The 9,587-nt window shown below is 49.4% G+C and overlaps 1 non-coding gene across 1 annotated transcript; it reads left to right on the top strand.

The window, feature by feature from the left end:
• Nucleotides 1-658: 658 nt before the first annotated feature.
• On the top strand, nt 659-730 carry TRNAW-CCA (transfer RNA tryptophan (anticodon CCA)). Its single transcript has one exon. It is a non-coding gene; the product is annotated as a tRNA-Trp (tRNA).
• Nucleotides 731-9,587: the final 8,857 nt, after the last annotated feature.

Raw genomic sequence — 9,587 nt, 5'->3', positions numbered from 1 at the left:
CACTGTTCTGATTTTCCTCAAAGTTTACTTCTATGGTTTAGAAACAATAATTATATATCAACTATGTTGTTGTTTAACTGTTAAGTCGTGTCCAACTCTTTTGTGACCCCATGGACTTGTATCCCTCCAGGCTCCTCTGGCCATGAGATTTCCCAGGCAAGAATACCGGAGCAGGTTGCCCGGTCCTCCTCCAGGGGATTTTCCCCACCCAGGAATCGAACCTCGGTCTCCTGCGTTGGGAAGCGGGTTCTTGACCGCTAAGCCAGCCACCAGCTAAACTCTAAAACCAATTGTACTTCAATTAAAAATTGGCAAATTCAATGAACTAACTTGCAAAGTAAAAAATAATAGTAAAGTTGTTGCGCTTTTCAAGCTCGTTTATCAAGTTCTGACTCTCAGGCTACCCACCCGCTTTCTTTCCTTGTTTGGAGTCGGAGGGGGCGGGGGGTGGCGGGGGTGTCTCTGAAAGGAGCCCCGCCCTCCAGAAATTCGCTCCGCCCGGGACTCGCTCGCGGCACCGCGTCCCCGGAACGCGCATGCGCACGGACTCGGCTCCGCCCCCTGAGTGGGGGCGGGATGAACGAAGCGCCAATGTTCTGCCGTACGGAGGCGCAGCCTCAGCGAGGCCTTTAACTCCCGGGCAGCTCCCGTTTTCTGTGACCTCGTGGCGCAATGGTAGCGCGTCTGACTCCAGATCAGAAGGTTGCGTGTTCAAGTCACGTCGGGGTCAGGTTGGCTTTTTTTCCTCCCAAAGTACAGGGGCAGCAGCAGGAGTGGAGTCGAGTTCCATCTCAAGAGATTTGACCTCGCGCAGGTGTATTACCATACCCGCCTGACGGCTCGTCGACCGTTTTTCCTCTCGTCGCGAAGACAGAGCTGATGCTCACGGTCCCTCCCGGGACCCGCCGTGGGCTGCGCGCCGGGCCTCTTGAGTCACCCCTTCCCGAAGTCAGCCCCTCCCGCCCGACTCACGTCTCCCCTCCCCAACCCGGCTACCCGGAGGGTCTCCCGGCGGGAGGTGTCCCCGCGGACTCCGCAGGTGTCTGATCCTTCAGCGGGCTCGGCTGGAAGGTCCAGTCCGCAGGTCTGGTGGCCTTGGAACCCGCGGCGGGGGCTGCTCGTGCTCCCCTCTACGCACCCGCCTCCCAACCCCCCCCGCCCCGGACCTGGGGACTGACGGCCGAACTCTGCGCAGCTCGGATGCCCGGAGATGCCCGGGCAGGTGGAGCCCGGCTTCCACGGAGGTGCTGGGACCCGCTAGCGGGTGGCGAGCGCGATCCTGAGGGAGACCAGGACTGGCCCTGCCCTGGAGTGGGCGGAAAACCAGCCAAAAAGAGCCAGCGTTTCAAATCTCAAATGACGAAAATATCCCCAGGATTAGATCTGTGCCTGCAGACGGGTGCAGAGCTGCAGGGCCTGAGGAGCTGTAGGCTCAGGCAGCTCAGGGTGGCTGTTCTCTTACTCTCTGTCCATCCGCTGCTGGACCAGGGCCCGCTTCCCCTACACTCTACGCTCAGGACTGACCTTCCTACCTAGTGGCCCCAGGACCCAGCTTATCACAGGGGCAGTGAAGGGCTGCCCTCTGCTGGTCTCCCTGGTAACTAATGAGCCCACCTGAGGTCAATTTCCCCTATAACTGCAGTCTCCCCTTCCCAGGGAGAAGGCAGCCGGCCTGTCCACCTCTCTGTCCACTGCACACGGTGGGCTGTAGCTCCAGGACTTTCTTCAGAGGCGAAAGTTCCTCCATGTTCAATCATCCATGTCTCTGTTGCTGACTCTGGCTCTCTCTTCTGCCTTGAAACTAGGCAAGCACAAGGCTGGTAGTCTTGCAGGCCACCAGGAGCACATCTGTACATCTGCACATCACACGTGGAAAGGAAAAACATGTCAAGGGGTTCTTCACAGGAGATGATGAGGGACCAAGGGAGTACAGGGGAGATTTCCCCGTGCCTGGGTTCAGGGCAGCTTGTGCACCTGGTTGGAAGAATTGAGAGATTAGATCCAAAGGGAGTAGCCCTTATTTTCGCGAATAACAGTGTAAAAAGACTCCTCTGGGTTCCTGACAAAAGAATAAAACCCACAGGACCCACACTTCACCTACAGCTGTTCAGTTTCCCTTACCCTCATGACCAGAAGAGAAAGGAACATGGAAAGACAGACAGAATGACCTGGTCGCAGGAGCTAATAATCTGTGGACATTACCAGAACACACGGTGAAGGTGATTCTCAAAAATGGCTTTTTATACCACTTTGAATAACTCTTCTTGCATATTGTCGGTGAAATTTATGTATGTTTTTACTGTACAGTTTGAGTAAAGGAGATGTACATGAAACAGAATTAATAGATTTTAATTAACTTTAATAGAATTAACATGACCTAAATTTTAATAGAATATCAAATATATGCAGCAATATTGTATTTATTTTGTTTAAAAATTTTCATAAATGAAAAACATCAGAAAATGAATTACTAAGTCAAAGAAAAAATTTTTTCTTTCTGGAAAAATAAAGCAAGTTGCACAAAAACTTTAAACACACAAAATATGTAAACACATACTCTGCATGTTAACATGTAGGACTGTGGGTGGGAGACACACCAGCTCTGGGAGAGCGGTAACCACTGTCTTGTCCTGAGTTGGCAACAGGGACAAAAGTTGGAAAAGCTGCCAGTTACTGATCAAAGGTGGGGTGTTTGAGACCCAGTTACTGGGGTTGTTTAGCTTCCAGGTTTTTATAGGAGATGACAGGTTGCCTTCCTGGGCTGGTCACTGTCGATAAGAGGTTGGTTTCCTGGGCGTGCTGCTTGCCCACTGTGAGTAGGGCTCTGTTTTTATACTGGTTTGGCTATTATCCGTGTGTATATTCAGTCTCTCAGAGGGTGTTTATTCCCCAGCTGTCTCCCTGCAGGGTCCCTGGAAACCTCGGCCTGGACAAATGTCCATGGTTCCTGTGGAATGATCCTGCCACAGGCCCTCTCTGTCCCCAAGTGCTGGGACCCACGCTTTCCCTCAGATCTGCACACCCAGGGTGGACAAGGCACCCCACTGCTCCCAGCCTCAGGCGACTGTGCTGTTCAGGACTCCAGGTCTGGGGCTCCTGGGAAGGATGAGTCCCTGGGGGCCGCTGCTGCTGGACTCAGGAGACTGGCACTCTCCAGAGGACTCTGGATGCTCCCTGGCATCCTTGGCTGCAGGAGATGCAATGGTTTTGGGCATCAGAACCTGCCCCCCAGTAAGTAGGCTGAGCATAAGTCGTGTGAGTCTGTGTGCCCGAGGCCAAACAAACTAAAATGTAGGCATTTGGGGCAGAGAAAGGTTTATTGCAGGATTGAGCCAGGGGGATGGGTGGCTTGTGTCAGCCTCAAACACTGAACTCCCTGAAGGGTTTCAGCAAACATCTTTAAAAAAATTCATTTATTTAGCAGTACCATGTCTTAGTGGTGGCATGCAGGACCTGCGGAATCTTCACTGCGGTATGCGTGATCTTAAGTTGCAGTTGCAGCATGGGGGATCTAGTTCCCTGACCAGGAAATGAACCAAGGCCCCCTGCGTTGGGAGCATGGAGTCTTAGCCACTGGACCATCAGGGAAGTCCCAGCAAAGCATTTTGAAAGGCCCAGGGAGGGAGGGCATTCCCAGGGTCTGTGGTCTGTGGTCAGCTCGTTTGCAATTCTCTGATTGGTTGATGGTGAGGTCACAAGGTGGGGTCACAGGGGTTCACAGTATCAGTCCTTAGGCCCTGTAGATCTGGGGCAATCAATCATGTGTGAGTTTCTCCCATTTGGTGGTGGTTTTAACATCTGCAAACTCAAGAAGTATTCCTGAGATGCTGTGATCTGGGAACTTCACAGCAGAGGGGGAGGGGGTCTGTTCCAGGAAGGCCCTGCAAGGTCTTAGCAGCACAAACCAAGGTCTTTGACCTGCTTCCTCTTTCCTCCCCATGCCCACTTGAACTTGAAACTCGTTACCCCAATCTTCAGGTGTCAGTGCCACTCCCCACCTTGTGGGGGGCAGCCTGGCTCAAGGGGTGACCTCAGCCCTGGGAGACACGACCAGGACAGAGGGGTACCTGAGACCCGGCTCACTAGAGCTGCCCTTTGTGAAGACGACTCTAGAAAGCTGAAAGAAACAGCGTGAGGTCTGCCGACTCTGTGCTCCAGGGGACACACTGAACTGACCGTGGCGGAGAAGGGAGATGAAAGCGGCCGAGGGAAACCTGGACATACCTTCAAGTGCCCTGAGCAGACGGCAGAAGGAGATCTCATTTGTACAAAACACACCCTGCTCCACAAGTCTGGAGAAGAACACACTGGATTGTCAGCACTGCTTCTCTAGGGTGGTGAGATATTTGCCTGCATTTTCTCACTTTTCATCAACAGTAAAGAATCTGGAATTCACTATGCCAGTCTGGAGCCTGGCCCTGCCTCAGTATGACCTGGACAATTACTGCCACCTCTCAGTGCCTGGTGCAGGCAGTAAAGAATCTGCCTGCAATGCAGAAGACACAAGACTCGGGTTCAATCCCTGGGTTGGGAAGATCCCTTGGAGAAGGAAATGGCTACCCAATCCAGTATTCTTGCCTAGAGAATTCCATGGACAGAGGAGCCTGGCAGGCCACAGGCCATGGGGTCACAAAGAGTCAGACACGACTAAGCAACTAACACAGACACTCAGTGCCTGATGTCCTTGTCTGTAAAGTGGGAGCCACCAGGGCTCCTGGCTCGGAGGACGAACGAGAGAACTGAGGGGGTGGATTTACGCAGGGAGCTTCAGACACTACAGACCCTCCTGCTGTGATCAGAATGACTTTTCTAAGGTTATTGCTATTTCCAAGGCCAAACCCTCTTCTCAGTAAGAGGATTGCATCAGCGGAACCACAGTGTGTCCTGCCTCCCCTCTGACCCAGACACTCTGTGCGCTATGTGCTAGGACAGGGCCCTGCAAAACCCTGCCGGAGGTCCCCCACCTGGGCCTCCCAACTGGCCCCCAGGTGGGGATTCCGACCACAGGTGGGAACCAATCAAGGAGGAAGCAGGACTGCATCGGCCAACAGAGGGCGCCAGAGGCGAACCCCGCCGAAGCGGGCCGTTAACCGAGAGCATCTTTTTCCCTCCAGCGAAGCGAACGCGGAGCCTTCCTGTTAGAGCGCCTCTGGGAGAATTTCTGGAAAGCGACGTGAGCCTCGCCTCTTTTCAAGTAGTCATCTAACACTTTCGCCGTTATGTGATCGTTGCAGGGGTTGGCATATTGTAAATAGTAACGTGTTAAAATGAAAGGGCTACATCATTAGTTTAACTATAACCCAGGAAATATTAATACCGTCAGGATTTGATACTAGGATGAATTAAAAAATATAAGAACAAGCTCTTCTTTATTAGACAGTTTGCATGTTTCCTCTTTCTCTTTGTATTTTCAGTCCCCTCCTGCCATAAATTTATAATAACATGATATACTTTAAAAAGTATACTTCTCTCTACCAAGATGCAAATATAAATTATAAAACATAATTTCATAAAATTAAAATGTGTTGGGCTTCCCTGGTGGTTCACTGGTTAAGACTCTGCACTTCCAATTGAGGGACTGTGGGTTTAATCCGTGGTTAGGGAATTAAGATCCCATGGGCCGCACAGCAAGGCTGAAAAACTTAAAAAAATATCTTATTTCCTGAGACCTTAGAGATCTGAAGTGTTCATTTTTCTTTGGAATTGAATTAACAGTATAATAATGTTAGCATAGTACTGATACAAACTGTACAAATATGAGTTTTGATAGTAAAATTAGAAATGATCAAATTGCCTCTTTAAACAAATCTTAAATTTTATACCAGAGTATAGCTGATTAACAAAGTTGTGTTAACGAATTGTCTCTTTGGCACTTCAGAAGTGTTTACACGCTGGGATGGCATCTCTAGGGAGGAGATGGCTGGGTGAGAAGTGGCTTTTTCTTGACAAAAGACTCTGTCAGGGAGAAAAATGTTTTCCTCTGCCCTTCTAAGTTCTTCTGGCTGGTCTAAGAGAGACAGAGTAACACGAGAAAATCAAGTACAGTTTAATGTTGAAACCATTTACCTCAGATAGGGACTTGAACTCGGCCAAAACCCACGGTCTTCCAACTAAGATCACAGACCTGGTTTCAGGATCTAATGGAGCTCAGGTCCTTGATGTCTCATCGCAGAAAGCATTCAGTGAGAGACAAAATGATAGATAAGAAGTGGATTTCTTCAGACAGAAACACACTCCACAGAGTATGGACTGTGTCAGAGGGTGAGTATGGCCTTGAGATGTCGTGTGGTGAGCTTTCAAGGGCTGCGTGGTTTCACAGGCTAAACCACAGGCTAATTAGGGGAAGATTATTCCAATTGTTCTGAGGAAGGGGCAGAGATTTCCAGGGATTGGCCTACTGCTCACTTTTTGTTTTTGTTTTTTTCCCTAAGTTCTTCACTATTCTGTTTTTTTTTAAATAATTAAATTTATTTATTTATTTTAATTGGAGGATACTCGGCAATATTGTGATTGTTTTCTGCCATGCATCAACACGAACCGGCCATAGGTATATATGTGCCCCCCCAATCCTGAACCCCCCTCCCACCTTCCTTTCTACTCTGTCCCTCTAGGTTGTCCCAGAGCACCGGCTTTGGGTCCCCTGCTTCATACACAGACTTTTTGATCTTTGCTGGTTGACTTTAGAACTCTCATGGTGCCTCTGGGTGTGTCATTTAGCTTGCTGATGTGTTACAGTGAGCGTATACTGAGGATCAAGGTCTAGGCCTCTGAGTCGTCTAGGTTGTGCCCTGCTCCTTCCCTCCTGTTTCAATATCAGGGACTTCCTGGGGGTCCAGCAGCTAGGACTTTGGGTTCCCAATGCAGGGGGCCTGGATTCCATTCCTTGTCAGGGAACTAGATCGCACATGCCACAACTAAGACCCGGCACAACCAAATAAATAAATAGGACACAATGGATACTCTTTAAGGCCCATCCAGCATTAACACTCTAGTCTTCTCTTCAGCCTTGTTACTCTGAGTGTTGTCCTAAAACCTGCAGCAGAGACTGCCTGGGAGGAGAAATGCAGACCCAGACCCCACCCCAGTGCCACTGACCCCTTGTTCATCATTCAGTTGTGTTTGACTCTCTGTGACCCCAGGGACTGCAACACGTCGGGCTTCCCTGTCCTTCACTATCTCGTGGAGTTTGTTGCTTAGACTCATGTCCATTGATTCGATGATGCTATCCAGTCATCTCATTCTGTCACCCACTTCTCCTCCTGCCCTCAATCTTTCCCAGCATCAGGGTCTTTTCCAATATGTCAGCTCTTTGCATCAGGTAGCCAAAGTAGTAGAGCTTCAGCTTCAGCGTCAGTCCTTCCAATGAATATTCAGGACTGATTTCCTTTAGGATTGACTGGTTTGATCTCCTTGCTGTCCAAGGGATTCTCAGGAGCCTTCTTCAGCACCACAGTTCGAAAGCACTGATTCTTCAGCACTCAGCCTTCTTTGTGATCCAACTCTCACATCTGTACATGTGAGATGCTTTTTAAAAACATCTCCTGGTGATCTGCAGATGCTCTCCTACATAAACTTGAGGCTCCTCAGAGGGAAGAATGAAACAACCCACATGAATATAAATACATACATTTTATAGACTTGGGGGGCTAGGATGCCCCCTGGCAGTAGAGAAACGACGTCTTCATTTCTGAGCCATTTCTCCCATCTGACTCCATGGAATTTCTTCAAGTTCAGTGTTTTGTTCCTAGAAACAACAGATACTCACAACCCATTTTCTGGGTGACAGGTGAGCAGATGAGCAGAGTTGGATAGTCCTATCTCCTCATCACCTGATGTAAAATTATGAGCTTTTATTCCACCTTCTCTGGAACCAGGCAGAAGTAATTTGCAGACTCCTCTCTGCCACTCATTAGCCACTTAGCCCTGGGCAAGTTGCTCAGCTGACAGACTCTGTAAACTACCCCGAAGAAATAGGTTAGTGATCCATCCAGGGTTGTTTCGAGGATTATGAACTCCCAGAGGAATGCACTTGCCAGAGTCCTGGATTAAGGTGGGGGTTGGCGATGTGATGGAAAGAGAACGTTGTTACATAAAACCACAGGCAGTGGTGTGACGTGCTTATGGCTGTTGTATTAGTCAGCTTGGGCTGCCATTACAAAACACGTCAAAGACGAAGTGTCTTAACAGAAATTACCTTTGTCGTGGTTCTGGAGGCTGAAATTTGCAGAGAAGGTGCCAGCTGACCCAGTTCCCGGTGAGGACTCTCTTCCTGGTGTGTGGATAGCCGCCATTTTGCTGAGTCCTTGCAGGGCCTTTCTCGGTCGTGCGTGGGCCCGGAGATCTCTCTTCCCCTGTTAGAGCCACCACTCTCGTCAGGTTCCACCCTCGTGACCTCATGGCACGTTAATTACCTCCAAATTACCTCCTCTCCTAGAGCTTCTCTGGTGGTTCAGATGGTAAAGAATCTGCCCACAATGCGGGAGACTCGGTTCAATTCCTGCATTGGGAAGATCCCCTGGAGAAGGAAATGGCAACCCACCCCAGTATTCTTGCCTTGAGAATCCCATGGACAGAGGAGTCTGGCGGGCTACAGTCCACGGGGTCACAAAAAGTCGGATACAACTGAAGCGACTCGGCATGGCATATTTCATGATAAGATTCTTGTTATGAATTAAAACAGATATGTATTTATTTATTTTTAGGTGCACTGGATCTTTGTTGCTGCATGCGGTCTTTCTCTAGTTTCAGTGAGCAGGGGCTACTCTCTAGTTGCCGTGCATGGGATTCTCATCGCAGTGGCTTCTCCTGTAGAGCACACGTTTCAGTGTGTGTGGCTCGAGGGCTCTGTGGCACAGGGGTTCAGTTGCTTCTTGGGCACACAGAACCTTCCCGGACTGGGGACTGAACCCGTGTCCCATGCATTGGCTGGCAGATTCTTAACCTCTGAACCGGCAGGGAAGCCTTCAGACATTGTTTCTGAAGCTCTGCCACAGCACAACTGAAGCGACTTAGCACGCATGCACACACAGCACGGAAATGCCTGTGCTCTGGCCAGAGAGCCTTTCACTTTGATTCTTTTAATCCCAGTGGATGAAAAATGGAAGACACCAAGACAGAGACAGGTAAACAGTTTTGTAGGCATGTTATTCCCTATGAAATGTAACCCACAGAAGACAGGTGAAAGCTACAAGGGTGGCTTTGCAAGTAGACAACTTCAAAGTGTTCCCCAAATCCCCCACAACTACACAGTGGTTTTACCTGCTGTCAGAGGTGAGTCTTTGGAGGGTGTTTTCTAGGTATTGGCTCTAGCAGTGGGGGGGTGCTATGGGTCTGTGTAAACAATAGCTTCCGGGAGCTGAATTGCTATGGATATATTATTACTAACCAAAGTCCATACTTAACTCAGATTCCTTAGTTCTTGCTTAAGGTCCCTTTTCTGTTCCAGGGTCCCACTCAATCACCATGGCGCATTCTGTCCTCGTTTATCTTAGGCTCCCCTTGGCTGTGACAGTTTCTCTGAATGTTCTTGTTTGGATTGACATTGACAGATTTGAAGAGTGCTTATCAGGTGTTTTCATAGAATATTT

Source organism: Bos indicus, chromosome 19 (assembly GCF_029378745.1).
Source record: "Bos indicus isolate NIAB-ARS_2022 breed Sahiwal x Tharparkar chromosome 19, NIAB-ARS_B.indTharparkar_mat_pri_1.0, whole genome shotgun sequence".
NCBI classification, from domain to species: Eukaryota; Metazoa; Chordata; class Mammalia; order Artiodactyla; family Bovidae; genus Bos; species Bos indicus.
This window is presented reverse-complemented; position numbering and strand designations above follow the sequence as displayed.